This window comes from Aquarana catesbeiana, linkage group LG01 (genome assembly GCF_042186555.1).
Source record: "Aquarana catesbeiana isolate 2022-GZ linkage group LG01, ASM4218655v1, whole genome shotgun sequence".
Taxonomy (NCBI): domain Eukaryota; kingdom Metazoa; phylum Chordata; class Amphibia; order Anura; family Ranidae; genus Aquarana; species Aquarana catesbeiana.
The window spans coordinates 1267243-1283426 of NC_133324.1; positions in this window are offsets into that span (position 1 = coordinate 1267243).

Below are 16184 nucleotides of genomic sequence, written 5' to 3' on the forward strand. Positions count from 1 at the left end.
TATTCCCCCCCCACTGACACCAATGATGGGGAACTATTCCTCCCAGTGACACCAATGATGGGGCACTATTCCTCCCACTGATACCAATGATGGGACATTATTCCTCCCACTCACACCAATGATGGGACACTATTCCTCCCACTGATACCAATGATGGGACACTATTCCTCCCACTGATATCAATGATGGGGAACTATTGATCTTTTATTAAAAAGAATCAAGCAACTAATTTTATACAAAAGTAAAAAACAAAACCATAGTACAAAACTTCAATACACATCCATGTTCAGAATATATACAATATATACATAATCCATTACCAAAACTATTTACATAAAGCAGCAGAGAGGGCCTAAGAGGCACAACCCATCACCTATGTACGCAGCCATTTATCAAAAATTAATCCAAAAAATAATAATCTAGGGTGAAAAGAGACAGACAGCCACACTCGGGAAAGAGACTCCTGGCAGTCAGGGAGGCTTGAAACCCCTCCACGCCTTCAACCAAGCCCCCTGACTCCGCTTGTCTCTCTCAAGTACCCGAATCTTCTCCACCTCATGCAGAATGTCATACACCACCACCTGAACAGGAAGGATTTTATGCCGAATGCTGACCTGACACCGTGCATTCCAAGTGAAATAACGGACTACTAGGCTAACTAGAAAAAGTGTATCTAAACAAAAAACCCCACCAGTATTGAATGCTCCGTACACCCACTCAGCATAACCCAGCCTGGAGAGGAAAGGAACACCGAGGGCCCGTCCCACCTGTTTGTACACCTCTATGTTAAAAGGGCAATGAAGCAGAAAATGGTCCATAGTCTCCTCCTCACCTGCACACTCCTCCCGAGGACAGCTACGATCCATCCCACTGCGGAATTTCAAATTGCCCCGAACATAGAGTCTCCCATGGAAGCACAACCAGGCCAGATCCCTAAATTTAGGGGGTACTTTGTCCAAATTAATAAGTCTTAACCCTGCCCTCAAAACTGGGCCTGGGCAATCCCTTAAGGCCAGTGGGTCATGAAAGACTTCGCTCAAGACTCGGCTCATAAGGACTTTCCTCTGAACCGATCTGAGATCTTCAGCCGACAATCGCCACTGCCCTAGTAACTTCAGGCACGGAGCGACATAGGCTGGTAGCTGACCATGATGACCCCTGAGATTCTTCACTTGGCCATCTTCTTCCCAAAGTCGTAGAAAAGGCCTAAACCAAGATCTAAATATGCCTGCCCATCCAGGAGGTTCCACTGCAAGCATATTACCAATATTAAACTTGAGAAAAAGCAGTGAAAAGAAAAGAACTGGGTTGACCATACCTAAGCCACCCTCCCTCCTGGATAGATAGGTGACATTCCTCTTGATGGGGTTCAGTCTGTTCCCCCACAACATCTGGAAGAACACACTACTGACTCTAGCATAGAGAGACACTGGCAAGATGCAGACAAAGCTGACATACAAGAAGATCGGAATCAGGTAAGTCTTAATCAGATCAACCCTTTCCCTCATAGATAACTTCCATCTCTTCCAGCTGACCACCTTAGTATTGGCAATTTCCAGTCTGCCTTCCCAGTTTTTGAGGCCATAATCGCCGGGTCCGAATTCAATGCCTAGAATCTTAATTCATTCCTGGGGCACTGGAAAGGTGTCCGGGAGATCAAACCCCTCACCTTCCTTTCCCATCCAGAAAACTTCACTCTTTTCCTGATTGATCTTGGAGCCTGATGCTTCAGAATACCGTGATGTCAGAGAGACCACCTCCTCTGCTTCATCCGCCCCGGTGACAATCACCGACACATCGTCCGCATAGGCAACAACCCTCAAAGGTGGCTCACCCGGGAGCCCCACTGGCAATCCACACAATATGCTGCTCTCTAGCTTCCTGATGAAGGGGTCGATTGCAAACACATAGAGCAGGGGACAACCTTGACGCACTCCAGAGCCAACCTCAAAGGACTGCCCAACCCAACCATTACCAGAGGAAAGCTTTCTGCCCCCTTATACAAGACTTTCAACCAATCGACAAAACCACCCGGCAGACCGTACTTACTAAGGAGCAACCACAGGTACTCATGGTTAACACGATCAAAAGCCTTTACCTGATCCAATGTCAGCAAATACTTTCCCCAGCCTGCAGCCCTGCATCGCTCCAAGGTCTCCCGGACAGCTAAAACCGCTGTGAAGGTGCTCCTACCCTGGACCGAACAGTGCTGATGGCGAGAAAGCAAAGACTCTGCTACTGACGATAGGCGCCAGAAAAATATCTTTGCCAGTATCTTTCTATCGACATTAAGAAGGCTGATGGGGCGCCAATTCTCAATCATCGAAGGATCTTTACCCTTTGAAAGAAGAATCTCAGCCGAGTGCCTCATGGAAGGGGGAAGTACCCCCTCAGCAAGGCAACTGTTAAAAACCTCTACCAAATGTGGGGCCAGAATAGGCTTAAGAGCTTTGTAAAACCCAGCCGTCAAGCCATCTGGTCCAGGTGACTTTTTGATGGCAAGCTGTTCAATTGCCCTCATCACCTCTTCAACTGTGATCTCCTCTGTCAAATTCATCAATGGGACATCTTCATCATTTAGACCTGGAGTAGAGTCCAAAAAGCTTTCCATCTTGTCACGGTCAAGCTCTTTCCTCCCAAGAAGGTCAGCATAAAAGGACCTCACGACCTCCAGAATCCCTGACCTGGACTTTGTCAAGGAACCTGTACTGTCCTTAAGGCCAACAACCGTTTTAACAGCTACACCTTGTTTGCAGTTCTGGTAAGGGTCAGGCGAGTGGTACTTCCCATAGTCCCTCTCTAGAACCAAAGAGGCATGCCAGTCATATTGACACTTCCTGAGAAGGAGTTTCACTTCGGAGATTGCCCCAGGATCTCCTCCTCTCGAGATAAGAATATCCAGCTTCCTCTGTAAACGTTGGTAGGTCATGTATTTATTAAACTGTTTTCTATTGGCTAGGCCCCTGAAGAATCCAACGATCCTCTTTTTGGTCAGCTCCCACCACTCAGCCTTGCTGCTACAAAAGTCCAGGATGGTCACCTGTGCCTGAAAGAATTCCTCAAAGGATTGTCTAACATGTTCTTCCTTGAGTAGAGTTGAATTCAATCTCCAGATGCCCTTGCCCCTCTGAGGGGCGTCTGAAGCATTCAGGACCACAGATAGCATACAGTGATCAGAGAACTCTACTGCCTGCACCACTGGGGGCGAGAAAACAGAGGTCTCCTTAAAAAAAAACCTATCTATTCTACTCTGACTATTACCTTGATGAAAGGTGAACCCGGTGTCATCTGGGAGGTGCTTAATGTGCACATCCACAAGACCAGCATCCCTAACCATACTATTTAAAAAAACGCTATCATATCCCAGCCTGTCCTTGAAGTCCTTCCTGTCCTTGGGCCTAGTTACTGTATTAAAGTCACCTCCAAATACCACTTGCCGGGATGTAAAAAGAAATGGCTTGATCCTTGTAAAAAGGCATTTCCTGTCCCACTTTGTGTGCGGCCCATAGACATTAATTAGGCGCAGGTCCTGCCCTCCCACAAGGACGTCTAAGACCATACATCTCCCAATCTCCACCTCAATAACCCGCCGGACAGTTACCATGCCGGTTATAAACAACACCGCCACACCGCCGTAAGGCTCAGCCGCAAGAGACCAATAAGATGGACCATACCTCCACTCTCTCTTGGCCATATGAATATCTGCCAAGGAGGTGAGCCTAGTCTCTTGCAAAAATAAAATTTCAGCGTCTAATTGGCTGAACAAAAAGAAGGCCATAGAACGAGCTCTTACTGACTTAATGCTGGCGACATTTATTGTCACCACTTTTAACGGAGGGGGAACCGCCATTTGGGTTATTGGGTGGATTGCTTCTTAGCTCCCCTCTGCTGCTCATCACCAGAAGCCTCTCTCTTTCTTGAGGCCGCCTCAAACTCCATCTCAGAATCGGAACTTTGCTCCGAAGAAGCCCTAGATGAAGAAATATCCCACTTAGATGATTGGAGACAGGCACTGGAGCCTGTTCCGTCCTCACCACCTGCTTCTTCCGCTTTCCAACCTTCCTTCTCTCCTCCAGGTACTGCAGGTCCGCTTCAGAGATGCCCTCATCTCTTGTTTTTTTTTTTCTTTGAAGTCTTTACAGAAGACTCCTTTAGAGAGGAAGAAGCGACCTTTTTAGTACCCACTACCACTCCTGGTGGGGGGGTGCTCCCTTTGAATCAGACTTAGGAGGGGTAGACTCCTGGGGGGGTAACTGACTCGGGGGGCACAGACTTGGAAGGTTCTGACACATGAGGAGAGGGTACAGTAGGCGGGGGGGACACAGAGACAGATACAGAAGGAATACTTACAGACACAGGAGGGGTGGCCACAGGAACTGGGGAGGGATCCTGAGCAGGACCAAGGGAGTCAGTCACCGCAGAGGAGGATGGTACACCAGGGGCCTCACCCTCCATCCTGTCCAGCCTTGACATGTCATCAATTACCTCCTTCTCCATATTGTGCCAGGCTTCAGGACATCTGCTGTAGGGGTGGCCAAGGCGCAGGCACAGGTTGCACCTGATCATCTGGGTGCAGTCCTTAGCCATATGACCCTGACCCCGACACACTGAACATATCAAGGCTGAACAGGAAGAGCTCAAATGCCCCTTTTCTCCACAGCGGCGGTGACACAGCTTCGGCTGACCAGGGTAGAAAATAGTCATCCTATCCCTCCCTATAAAAGCTGAGGAGGGCAGGTGACGGACAACATTCCCATCCCTGGCCAACCTGACTGTTACTGACCAACCCCCAGTCCAGATGTTACGCTCATCAAGGATTTTGCTGGGCTTAGTCAAAACCTCACCATAGTTCCTTAACCAGACCTCTAGGTCCCGAGCAGGAACACTCTCATTGGTGAGTATGATGGTTATCTTTTTCACCGTTGACCTTTGCGAAACCGCAACTGGGGTCAGACCTTCCCATTCAGGTCTTGACCTGCACCGAGCCTCATATCGCTCCCAGAACAGGTCAAGACCCTCTGGCCTGGTGAAACTAATGGTATAATCCCGTGTCCCAGCTACATGTATTAGAGCATAAAGGTCATTTGCCCCAAAACCCATCTCCAAAATCATGTCCACCACTGCACGCCGTGCTGGAGGGATTGCACCACCTTCCCATTTGAGAATTACCACATTTCTTCTTGGAACCCCAGCAGAAGCCAGAGACCCAAGACCAGATCCCGGGGTGCCCAAAGTGGTAGGCTGCTGGGGGAAACCTTGTTTGGGATTGGAGCTACCAGGAGCAGAGCGTACCACCTGAGCAAATGTAGGTTTATCAGGGCCAAGGCCCCACACTGAAGTCACATTAGTCTGTACATTATTACTATTTGCTTGGACTGAGCTGGGACGATTGTCCATCACACTTGTACAATTGCTATCAGTCACACACACGTTCAATTTCCCATCAGGAATAGTCACAGTTGCTGCAATACCAGCTGTCTCCTGAAGCTGTGCTGTAGAGTCTCCAGCAGCTGTGGGGCAAACATCTTTAGACTCAGCCAAAGGAGAGTTAATAGGCTCTGCTGACACCTGTAGTTCCTTTTCAGAAATGTCATTTTGTAAATGCAGCTCTTGCTGCGCTGCATCATCAGAAGGTACAACATTGCTACACATAGCATTAGAAACTTGAGTGTCACTGGGCACACTTTCTACATTGCTCATGGTGTTAGATGACACAAAAACAGATTCATCCCCTGCTTGGGGCTTGACATTATCAGGCACATTATCAGTTATGTCCTCATCACCAAACACCAGCTGATCTTCCCGCACAGGAGACTCCATTGCCTGCATTACCCTGAGCATGCCTCCTGAGTCCTGGGAAGGCATGGGTCTGCTTACCTCTCCCTGAGGGGGCAGGGGGTCTGAACTGGGGGTCTCCTCCTCCACCTTTGCCATCCTTTCAAACCTTTGCTCATTGCTAAACTTCTCCTTGAAGGGCCCATCTCTTCCTTCCATCATGGCCACAATGGTCTCCTGGTGTTCCACCCAGACTTTAGACAGTTTGATCTCTGAAGCCATGGATCCTCGTTTCTGGCTGTGCAAGCCCTCACGCTGCCTTCTCAAACACTTCAGCTCTGCTCTGAGTTTGTACAGCTTGTCCCTCTCCCTATTAGGGACCTTAATCCCTGCCACCACTCGCTCCCGAATGGCCCCGGAACCTTCATCCTCACCAGGGGCAGAGAGATCCCCAGCCATGGCTTGTACAGGGGCAGGCATGTCAACTGATGGCCCAGGAGATGGCTGAGAGCTTCCAGCAGGAGAGGCCCCGCTGTCCTCCATGGCTTCCCCAGAAAGGGGCCAGGAGAGCTGGGAGAGATTTCACCACCACTCCCCTCTCACACGGATCACCTGGAGGAGCTCCAGAGACACCTTCCTCCTTACACACCTGTGCTCCATTGATGGGTGGGGCACTATTCCTCCCACTGACACCAATGATGGGGCACTATTCCTCCCACTGACACCAATGATGGGACACTATTCCTCCCACTGACACCAATGATGGGACACTATTCCTCCCACTGACACCAATGATGGGGCACTATTCCTCCCACTGACACCAATGATGGGTCACTATTCCTCCCACTGACACCAATGACGGGACACTATTCCTCCCACTGACACCAATGACGGGACACTATTCCTCCCACTGACACCAATGATGGGACACTATTCCTCCCACTGATACCAATGATGGGGCACTATTCCTCCCACTGACACCAATGATGGGGCACTATTCCTCCCACTGATAGCAATGATGGGGCACTATTCCTCCCACTGACACCAATGATGGGGCACTATTCCTCCCACTGACACCAATGATGGGACACTATTCCTCCCACTGATACCAATGATGGGACACTATTCCTCCCACTGACACCAATGATGGAGCACTATTCCTCCCACTGATACCAAGGATGGGGAACTATTCCCCCCACTGACACCAAAGATGGAGAACTACCCCCCACACACACACTAAAGATAGGGCATTGTTTACTCTCACTGGCCTTAGTCCGGCCCCCCTAAATTCTGAAGGACAGTAAACTGGCCCTTTGTTCAGAAGGTTTGGAGACCCCTGGTATATACCGTACTGTATATAGGGTGAACAGAATGTGTTTATGCCACTACTGGGGACACTTCTTATTCTGTGTATATACTATAAATGGGGGCAAACAGCATTTATATACATCAATAATGGGGACATTATTGCTTTTGCCGTTTATATACTATATATGGGGTCCGGACAGCATTTATGTCACATATAGAGACACTAGAGTCCTTTACTATGTATATATTATATATATTTATGTCACTAATGTGTTGTGTGATTGCAAAATAAAATAACTATTTGTAGCTGAGAATGGAAAATTATTATGTTCATTAAGCCCCTCCGCTCTAGGCGATGGTGGGAACCCCTCATAATGGGCACAGCGGGTGTACAGACCCCGGAATGCAGCACAAGAGAATGACCCCAGGTATAAAAGAGAAGGTAATGACCTATGACACCAGGTATAAAAGGTAAGAGAATGACCTATGACCCCAGGTATAAAAGGGAAGAGAATGACCTATGACCCCAGGTATAAAAGGCAAGAGAATGACCTATGACCCCAGGTATAAAAGGGAAGAGAATGACCTATGACCCCAGGTATAAAAGGGAAGAGAATGACCTATGACCCCAGGTATAAAAGGGAAGAGAATGACCTATGACCCCAGGTATAAAAGGCAAGAGAATGACCTATGACCCCAGGTATAAAAGGCAAGAGAATGACCTATGACCCCAGGTATAAAAGGGAAGAGAATGACCTATGACCCCAGGTATAAAAGGCAAGAGAATGACCTATGACCCCAGGTATAAAAGGCAAGAGAATGACCTATGACCCCAGGTATAAAAGGGAAGAGAATGACCTATGACCCCAGGTATAAAAGGCAAGAGAATGACCTATGACCCCAGGTATAAAAGGCAAGAGAATGACCTATGACCCCAGGTATAAAAGGCAAGAGAATGACCTATGACCCCAGGTATAAAAGGGAAGAGAATGACCTATGACCCCAGGTATAAAAGGGAAGAGAATGACCTATGACCCCAGGTATAAAAGGGAAGAGAATGACCTATGACCCCAGGTATAAAAGGGAAGAGAATGACCTATGACCCCAGGTATAAAAGGGAAGAGAATGACCATTTATATCAGACTGCTCCCCTCAAATCCTGATGCCACGGGCCCAACAAAGTTTGTGGCACAATAAAATAAACAAGTTTGAAGAAATGCAATACTCAATGTGTGAGTGGAGTTGCCCTTGAAGTGTGCAGATATTGGGGGAGAAGAGGAGAGTGGAAGAGTCTTCATAATTCGGAGGATTGGTGATTATCAGCACCACAATAAGGAATTGGACCTTTGTTTTATGGTACTTCTCCTCGTCTTATCATTGGATGATCACTGGTGTCTATATGACTTCTCCTCGTCTTATCATTGGATGATCACTGGTGTCTATATGACTTCTCCTCGTCTTATCATTGGATGATCACTGGTGTCTATATGACTTCTCCTCGTCTTATCATTGGATGATCACTGGTGTCTATATGACTTCTCCTCGTCTTATCATTGGATGATCACTGCTGTATATATGACTTCACCTTGTCTTATCATTGGATGATCACTGGTGTATATATGACTTCTCCTCGTCTTATCATTGGATGATCACTGGTGTATATATGACTTCACCTTGTCTTATCATTGGATGATCACTGGTGTATATATGACTTCTCCTCGTCTTATCATTGGATGATCACTGGTGTATATATGACTTCTCCTCGTCTTATCATTGGATGATCACTGGTGTCTATATGACTTCTCCTCGTCTTATCATTGGATGATCACTGGTGTCTATATGACTTCTCCTCGTCTTATCATTGGATGATCACTGGTGTCTATATGACTTCTCCTCGTCTTATCATTGGATGATCACTGGTGTCTATATGACTTCTCCTCGTCTTATCATTGGATGATCACTGCTGTATATATGACTTCACCTTGTCTTATCATTGGATGATCACTGGTGTATATATGACTTCTCCTCGTCTTATCATTGGATGATCACTGGTGTATATATGACTTCACCTTGTCTTATCATTGGATGATCACTGGTGTATATATGACTTCACCTTGTCTTATCATTGGATGATCACTGCTGTATATATGACTTCACCTTGTCTTATCATTGGATGATCACTGGTGTATATATGACTTCTCCTCGTCTTATCATTGGATGATCACTGGTGTCTATATGACTTCTCCTCGTCTTATCATTGGATGATCACTGGTGTCTATATGACTTCTCCTCGTCTTATCATTGGATGATCACTGGTGTCTATATGACTTCTCCTCGTCTTATCATTGGATGATCACTGGTGTATATATGACTTCTCCTCGTCTTATCATTGGATGATCACTGGTGTATATATGACTTCTCCTCGTCTTATCATTGGATGATCACTGGTGTATATATGACTTCACCTCGTCTTATCATTGGATGATCACTGGTGTATATATGACTTCACCTCGTCTTATCATTGGATGATCACTGGTGTCTATATGACTTCACCTCGTCTTATCATTGGATGATCACTGGTGTCTATATGACTTCTCCTCGTCTTATCATTGGATGATCACTGGTGTCTATATGACTTCTCCTCGTCTTATCATTGGATGATCACTGGTGTCTATATGACTTCTCCTCGTCTTATCATTGGATGATCACTGGTGTATATATGACTTCACCTCGTCTTATCATTGGATGATCACTGCTGTATATATGACTTCTCCTCGTCTTATCATTGGATGATCACTGGTGTCTATATGACTTCTCCTCGTCTTATCATTGGATGATCACTGGTGTCTATATGACTTCTCCTCGTCTTATCATTGGATGATCACTGGTGTCTATATGACTTCTCCTCGTCTTATCATTGGATGATCACTGGTGTATATATGACTTCACCTCGTCTTATCATTGGATGATCACTGGTGTATATATGACTTCACCTCGTCTTATCATTGGATGATCACTGGTGTATATATGACTTCTCCTCGTCTTATCATTGGATGATCACTGGTGTCTATATGACTTCTCCTCGTCTTATCATTGGATGATCACTGGTGTCTATATGACTTCTCCTCGTCTTATCATTGGATGATCACTGGTGTCTATATGACTTCTCCTCGTCTTATCATTGGATGATCACTGGTGTCTATATGACTTCTCCTCGTCTTATCATTGGATGATCACTGGTGTATATATGACTTCTCCTCATCTTATCATTGGATGATCACTGGTGTCTATATGACTTCTCCTCGTCTTATCATTGGATGATCACTGGTGTCTATATGACTTCTCCTCGTCTTATCATTGGATGATCACTGGTGTCTATATGACTTCTCCTCGTCTTATCATTGGATGATCACTGGTGTATATATGACTTCACCTCGTCTTATCATTGGATGATCACTGGTGTCTATATGACTTCACCTCGTCTTATCATTGGATGATCACTGGTGTCTATATGACTTCTCCTCGTCTTATCATTGGATAATCACTGGTGTCTATATGACTTCTCCTCGTCTTATCATTGGATAATCACTGGTGTCTATATGACTTCTCCTCGTCTTATCATTGGATGATCACTGGTGTATATATGACTTCTCCTCGTCTTATCATTGGATGATCACTGGTGTATATATGACTTCTCCTCGTCTTATCATTGGATAATCACTGGTGTCTATATGACTTCTCCTCGTCTTATCATTGGATGATCACTGGTGTCTATATGACTTCTCCTCGTCTTATCATTGGATGATCACTGGTGTAAATATTTCACGGATAATAGAGTCTAAATAGAATCATGACACATCAATTGAATAATCACAGAGAGATCTGAGGAAAGGACTGTGCATGGTCACACAGAGGACAGACGGACCGGAACACTTTGTTCTATACAAACAATAGGAATGGAGTTCTGCGGCTCCTGACAATGATAAAATGTTCATATAATAGACTCTCCTCATTCTATGTCTCGGCTCCGGGTCAGGTCACCCCAACATCTGATAATATTCCAATCATGATGGAAACGAGTTACGTGGAGTTTGTTTATTGGTCATTCTGTGCGAGATCAGCGACTTCCCATCCCGGGGACACTACTGAGACACAATACTACATCACTCAGTGTATCGCCTCAACCCCAAGAGCTCACCATCTATCTGGATACCTCTGTCTATGGGAAGACATTGAAGAGCCGTCATGTAAGTAAGACCTTCTACAGGGACAAAGACACGTTCATAGAGTTCTGACATTCACCGCACGGCTCTGTACCAGAGGAGCTTACACTCCAATGTCCCCTCCCCCACAGTCACACACTATTAATATTATAATACTTTTATATAGCGCTTACATAGTTACATAGTAGGTGAGGTTGAAAAAAGACACAAGTCCATCAAGTCCAACCTATGTGTGTGATTATGTGTCAGTATTACATTATATATCCCTGTATATTGCGGTCATTCAGATGATTATCTAATAGTTTCTTGAAGCTATCAATGCTCCCCGCTGAGACCACCGCCTGTGGAAGGGAATTCCACATCCTTGCCGCTCTTACAGTAAAGAACCCTCTACATAGTTTAAGGTTAAACCTCTTTTCTTCTAATTGTAATGAGTGGCCACGAGTCTTATTAAACTCTCTTCTGCAAAAAAGTTTTCTCCCTATTGTGGGGTCACCAGTCCGGTATTTATATATTGTGGGGTCACCAGTCCGGTATTTATATATTGTGGGGTCACCAGTCCGGTATTTATATATTGTGGGGTCACCAGTCCGGTATTTATATATTGTGGGGTCACCAGTCCGGTATTTGTATATTGTGGGGTCACCAGTCCGGTATTTATATATTGTGGGGTCACCAGTCCGGTATTTATATATTGTGGGGTCACCAGTCCGGTATTTATATATTGTGGGGTCACCAGTCCGGTATTTATACAATGAAATCATATCCCCTCTCAAGCGTCTCTTCTCCAGAGAGAATAAGTTCAGAGCTCACAACCTTTCCTCATAACTAAGATCCTCCAGACCCTTTATTAGCCTTGTTGCCCTTCTTTGTACTCGCTCCATTTCCAGTACATCCTTCCTGAGGACTGGTGCCCAGAACTGGACAGCATACTCCAGGTGCGGCCGGACCAGAGTCTTGTAGAGCGGGAGAATTATCGTTTTATCTCTGGAGTTGATCCCCCTTTTAATGCCAATATTCTGTTTGCTTTATTAGCAGCAGCTTGGCATTGCATGTCATTGCTGAGCCTATCATCTACTAGGACCCCCAGGTCCTTTTCCATCCTAGATCCCCCCAGAGGTTCTCCCCCCAGTCTATAGATTGACTTCAGATTTTTACCACCCAAATACATTATTTTACATTTTTCTACATTGAACCTCATTTGCCATGTAGTCGCCCCTCCCCCATTAATTTGTTCAGGTCTTTTTGCAAGGTTTCCACATCCTGCGGAGAAGTTATTGCCCTGCTTAGCTTAGTATCGTCTGCAAATACAGAGATTGAACTGTTTATCCCATCCTCCAGATCGTTTATAAACAAATTAAATAGGATTGGTCCCAGCACAGAACCCTGGGGGACCCCACTACCCACCCCTGACCATTCTGAGTACTCCCCATTTATCACCACCCTCTGAACACGCCCTTGTAGCCAGTTTTCAATCCATGTACTCACCCTATGGTCCATGCCAACGCACCTTATTTTGTACAGTAAACGTTTATGGGGAACTGTGTCAAATGCTTTTGCAAAATCCAGATACACCACGTCTACGGGCCTTCCTTTATCTAGATGGCAACTCACCTCCTCATAGAAGGTTAATAGATTGGTTTGGCAAGAACGATTCTTCATGAATCCATGCTGATTACTGCTAATGATATCATTCTTATTACTCGTTGAACTTTGTTCGCTCTTTTAAATTTATTACTCAATGGGATACATTGGCTAATGCCCTTATTTAATATGCTCTTAAAGCAAACCCTTCTCTCCTCCGTATTCTTTGTTCCTAATATTTTATCCCAATTTATGCCTTTTAGCAAGGTTTGTAGTTTAGCGAAGTTGGCTCTTTTGAAACATATGTTGCACATTCCAGGTAGGGCAGGAGAGAATAGTACAGGGGAGGGGACAGGAGGGAACTGTATAGTATAGGGGGGGCAGGCAGGAGCAGTACTGGAGAGGAGAAGAGCACATTACAGAGGGTTCAGGAGGGAATGGTATAGGAGGCAAGGAGAGCACAGTACAGTACGGGGGGGGTAGGAGAGCACAGCACAGTACAGTACGGGGGGTAGGAGAGCACAGCACAGTACGGGGGGGGGGGGTAGGAGAGCACAGCACAGTACGGGGGGGGTAGGAGAGCACAGCACAGTACGGGGGGTAGGAGAGCACAGCACAGTACGGGGGGGTAGGAGAGCACAGCACAGTACGGGGGGGTAGGAGAGCACAGCACAGTACGGGGGGGGGGTAGGAGAGCACAGCACAGTACGGGGGGGGGTAGGAGAGCACAGCACAGTACGGGGGGGGTAGGAGAGCACAGCACAGTACGGGGGGTAGGAGAGCACAGCACAGTACGGGGGGGTAGGAGAGCACAGCACAGTACGGGGGGGTAGGAGAGCACAGCACAGTACGGGGGGGTAGGAGAGCACAGCACAGTACGGGGGGGTAGGAGAGCACAGTACAGTACGGGGGGGGTAGGAGAGCACAGCACAGTACGGGGGGTAGGAGAGCACAGCACAGTACGGGGGGGTAGGAGAGCACAGCACAGTACGGGGGGTAGGAGAGCACAGCACAGTACGGGGGGGGTAGGAGAGCACAGCACAGTACGGGGGGGTAGGAGAGCACAGCACAGTACAGGGGGGGGTAGGAGAGCACAGCACAGTACAGGGGGGGGGGTAGGAGAGCACAGCACAGTACGGGGGGGTAGGAGAGCACAGCACAGTACGGGGGGTAGGAGAGCACAGCACAGAACGGGGGGGTAGGAGAGCACAGCACAGTACGGGGGGGTAGGAGAGCACAGCACAGTACGGGGGGTAGGAGAGCACAGCACAGTACGGGGGGGTAGGAGAGCACAGCACAGTACAGGGGGGGGGTAGGAGAGCACAGCACAGTACGGGGGGTAGGAGAGCACAGTACGGGGGGTAGGAGAGCACAGCACAGTACGGGGGGTAGGAGAGCACAGTACGGGGGGTAGGAGAGCACAGCACAGTACGGGGGGGTTGGAGAGCACAGTACAGTACGGGGGTGTTGGAGAGCACAGCACAGTACGGGGGGGGGGGGTTGGAGAGCACAGCACAGTACGGGGGGGTAGGAGAGCACAGCACAGTACGGGGGGGTAGGAGAGCACAGCACAGTACAGGGGGGGGTAGGAGAGCACAGCACAGTACAGGGGGGGGTAGGAGAGCACAGTACAGTACGGGGGGGTAGGAGAGCACAGTACGGGGGGTAGGAGAGCACAGCACAGTACGGGGGGTAGGAGAGCACAGTACGGGGGGGTAGGAGAGCACAGCACAGTACTGGGGGGGTAGGAGAGCACAGTACAGTACGGGGGGTAGGAGAGCACAGCACAGTACGGGGGGTAGGAGAGCACAGCACAGTACGGGGGGTAGGAGAGCACAGCACAGTACGGGGGGGTTGGAGAGCACAGTACAGTACAGGGGGGGGTAGGAGAGCACAGCACAGTACAGGGGGGGGGTAGGAGAGCACAGCACAGTACGGGGGGTAGGAGAGCACAGTACGGGGGGTAGGAGAGCACAGCACAGTACGGGGGTAGGAGAGCACAGTACGGGGGGTAGGAGAGCACAGCACAGTACGGGGGGGTTGGAGAGCACAGTACAGTACGGGGTGTTGGAGAGCACAGCACAGTACGGGGGGGGGGGGGTTGGAGAGCACAGCACAGTACGGGGGGGTAGGAGAGCACAGCACAGTACGGGGGGGTAGGAGAGCACAGCACAGTACAGGGGGGGGTAGGAGAGCACAGCACAGTACAGGGGGGGGTAGGAGAGCACAGTACAGTACGGGGGGGTAGGAGAGCACAGCACAGTACTGGGGGGGTAGGAGAGCACAGCACAGTACGGGGGGTAGGAGAGCACAGCACAGTACGGGGGGTAGGAGAGCACAGCACAGTACGGGGGGTAGGAGAGCACAGCACAGTACGGGGGGGTTGGAGAGCACAGTACAGTACGGGGTGTTGGAGAGCACAGCACAGTACGGGGGGGGGGGGGGTGGAGAGCACAGCACAGTACGGGGGGGGGGGGGTTGGAGAGCACAGCACAGTACGGGGGGGTTGGAGAGCACAGCACAGTACGGGGGGGGGGTAGGAGAGCACAGCACAGTACGGGGGGGGGTTGGAGAGCACAGCACAGTACGGGGGGGTAGGAGAGCACAGCACAGTACGGGGGGGGTAGGAGAGCACAGCACAGTACGGGGGGGGTAGGAGAGCACAGCACAGTACGGGGGGGTAGGAGATGTTAAGTGCAATTCTCAACTGAATTGCCTCTAGTTTATATTGCTTTGCCAAATTAGCTCTCAAAGAAGTAAGACACAGAATCAGGAGTATCTGTATATCAGTTCTGAGCATTAAAGGTCCCGTAGTGAACTGACCTGCTTTATTTAAGCATTTATAGGGCTGGTTACAGAAACATATGTTTCAGCAAATTTCCATATAAGGTAACAAGCAGTAAATTTCAACATACATCACGCTGGACTTTCATCTGGAAAACCTCAAGCTAGTCTTGCAACATATGCTGACACGTACACATAATGCAGAGAAATGAAAAACAACTTAAGTAGAACTCTAACCCATTATTTCCAACCTTATCAATTTCCCCATTTGACATCATCCCCTCCACGATTCTGGGTCCTTGCAAACAAGTGAACAGCCGATACTTCAAAAAGTACTATCTCTGACCGCGGGTTGTCAGAGGAGGATAAGTCTTCTTTATTTACCCTCATCCCTCAAATCCATACCTGCATCTTATAAGCAAAGAGAATAGAAAAGGGGTGATGTCAAGTTACCCTTTTTGTCATTAGAGTTCCTAATACCTTTCTCTTTCTATTCTGTCTGTTCATACC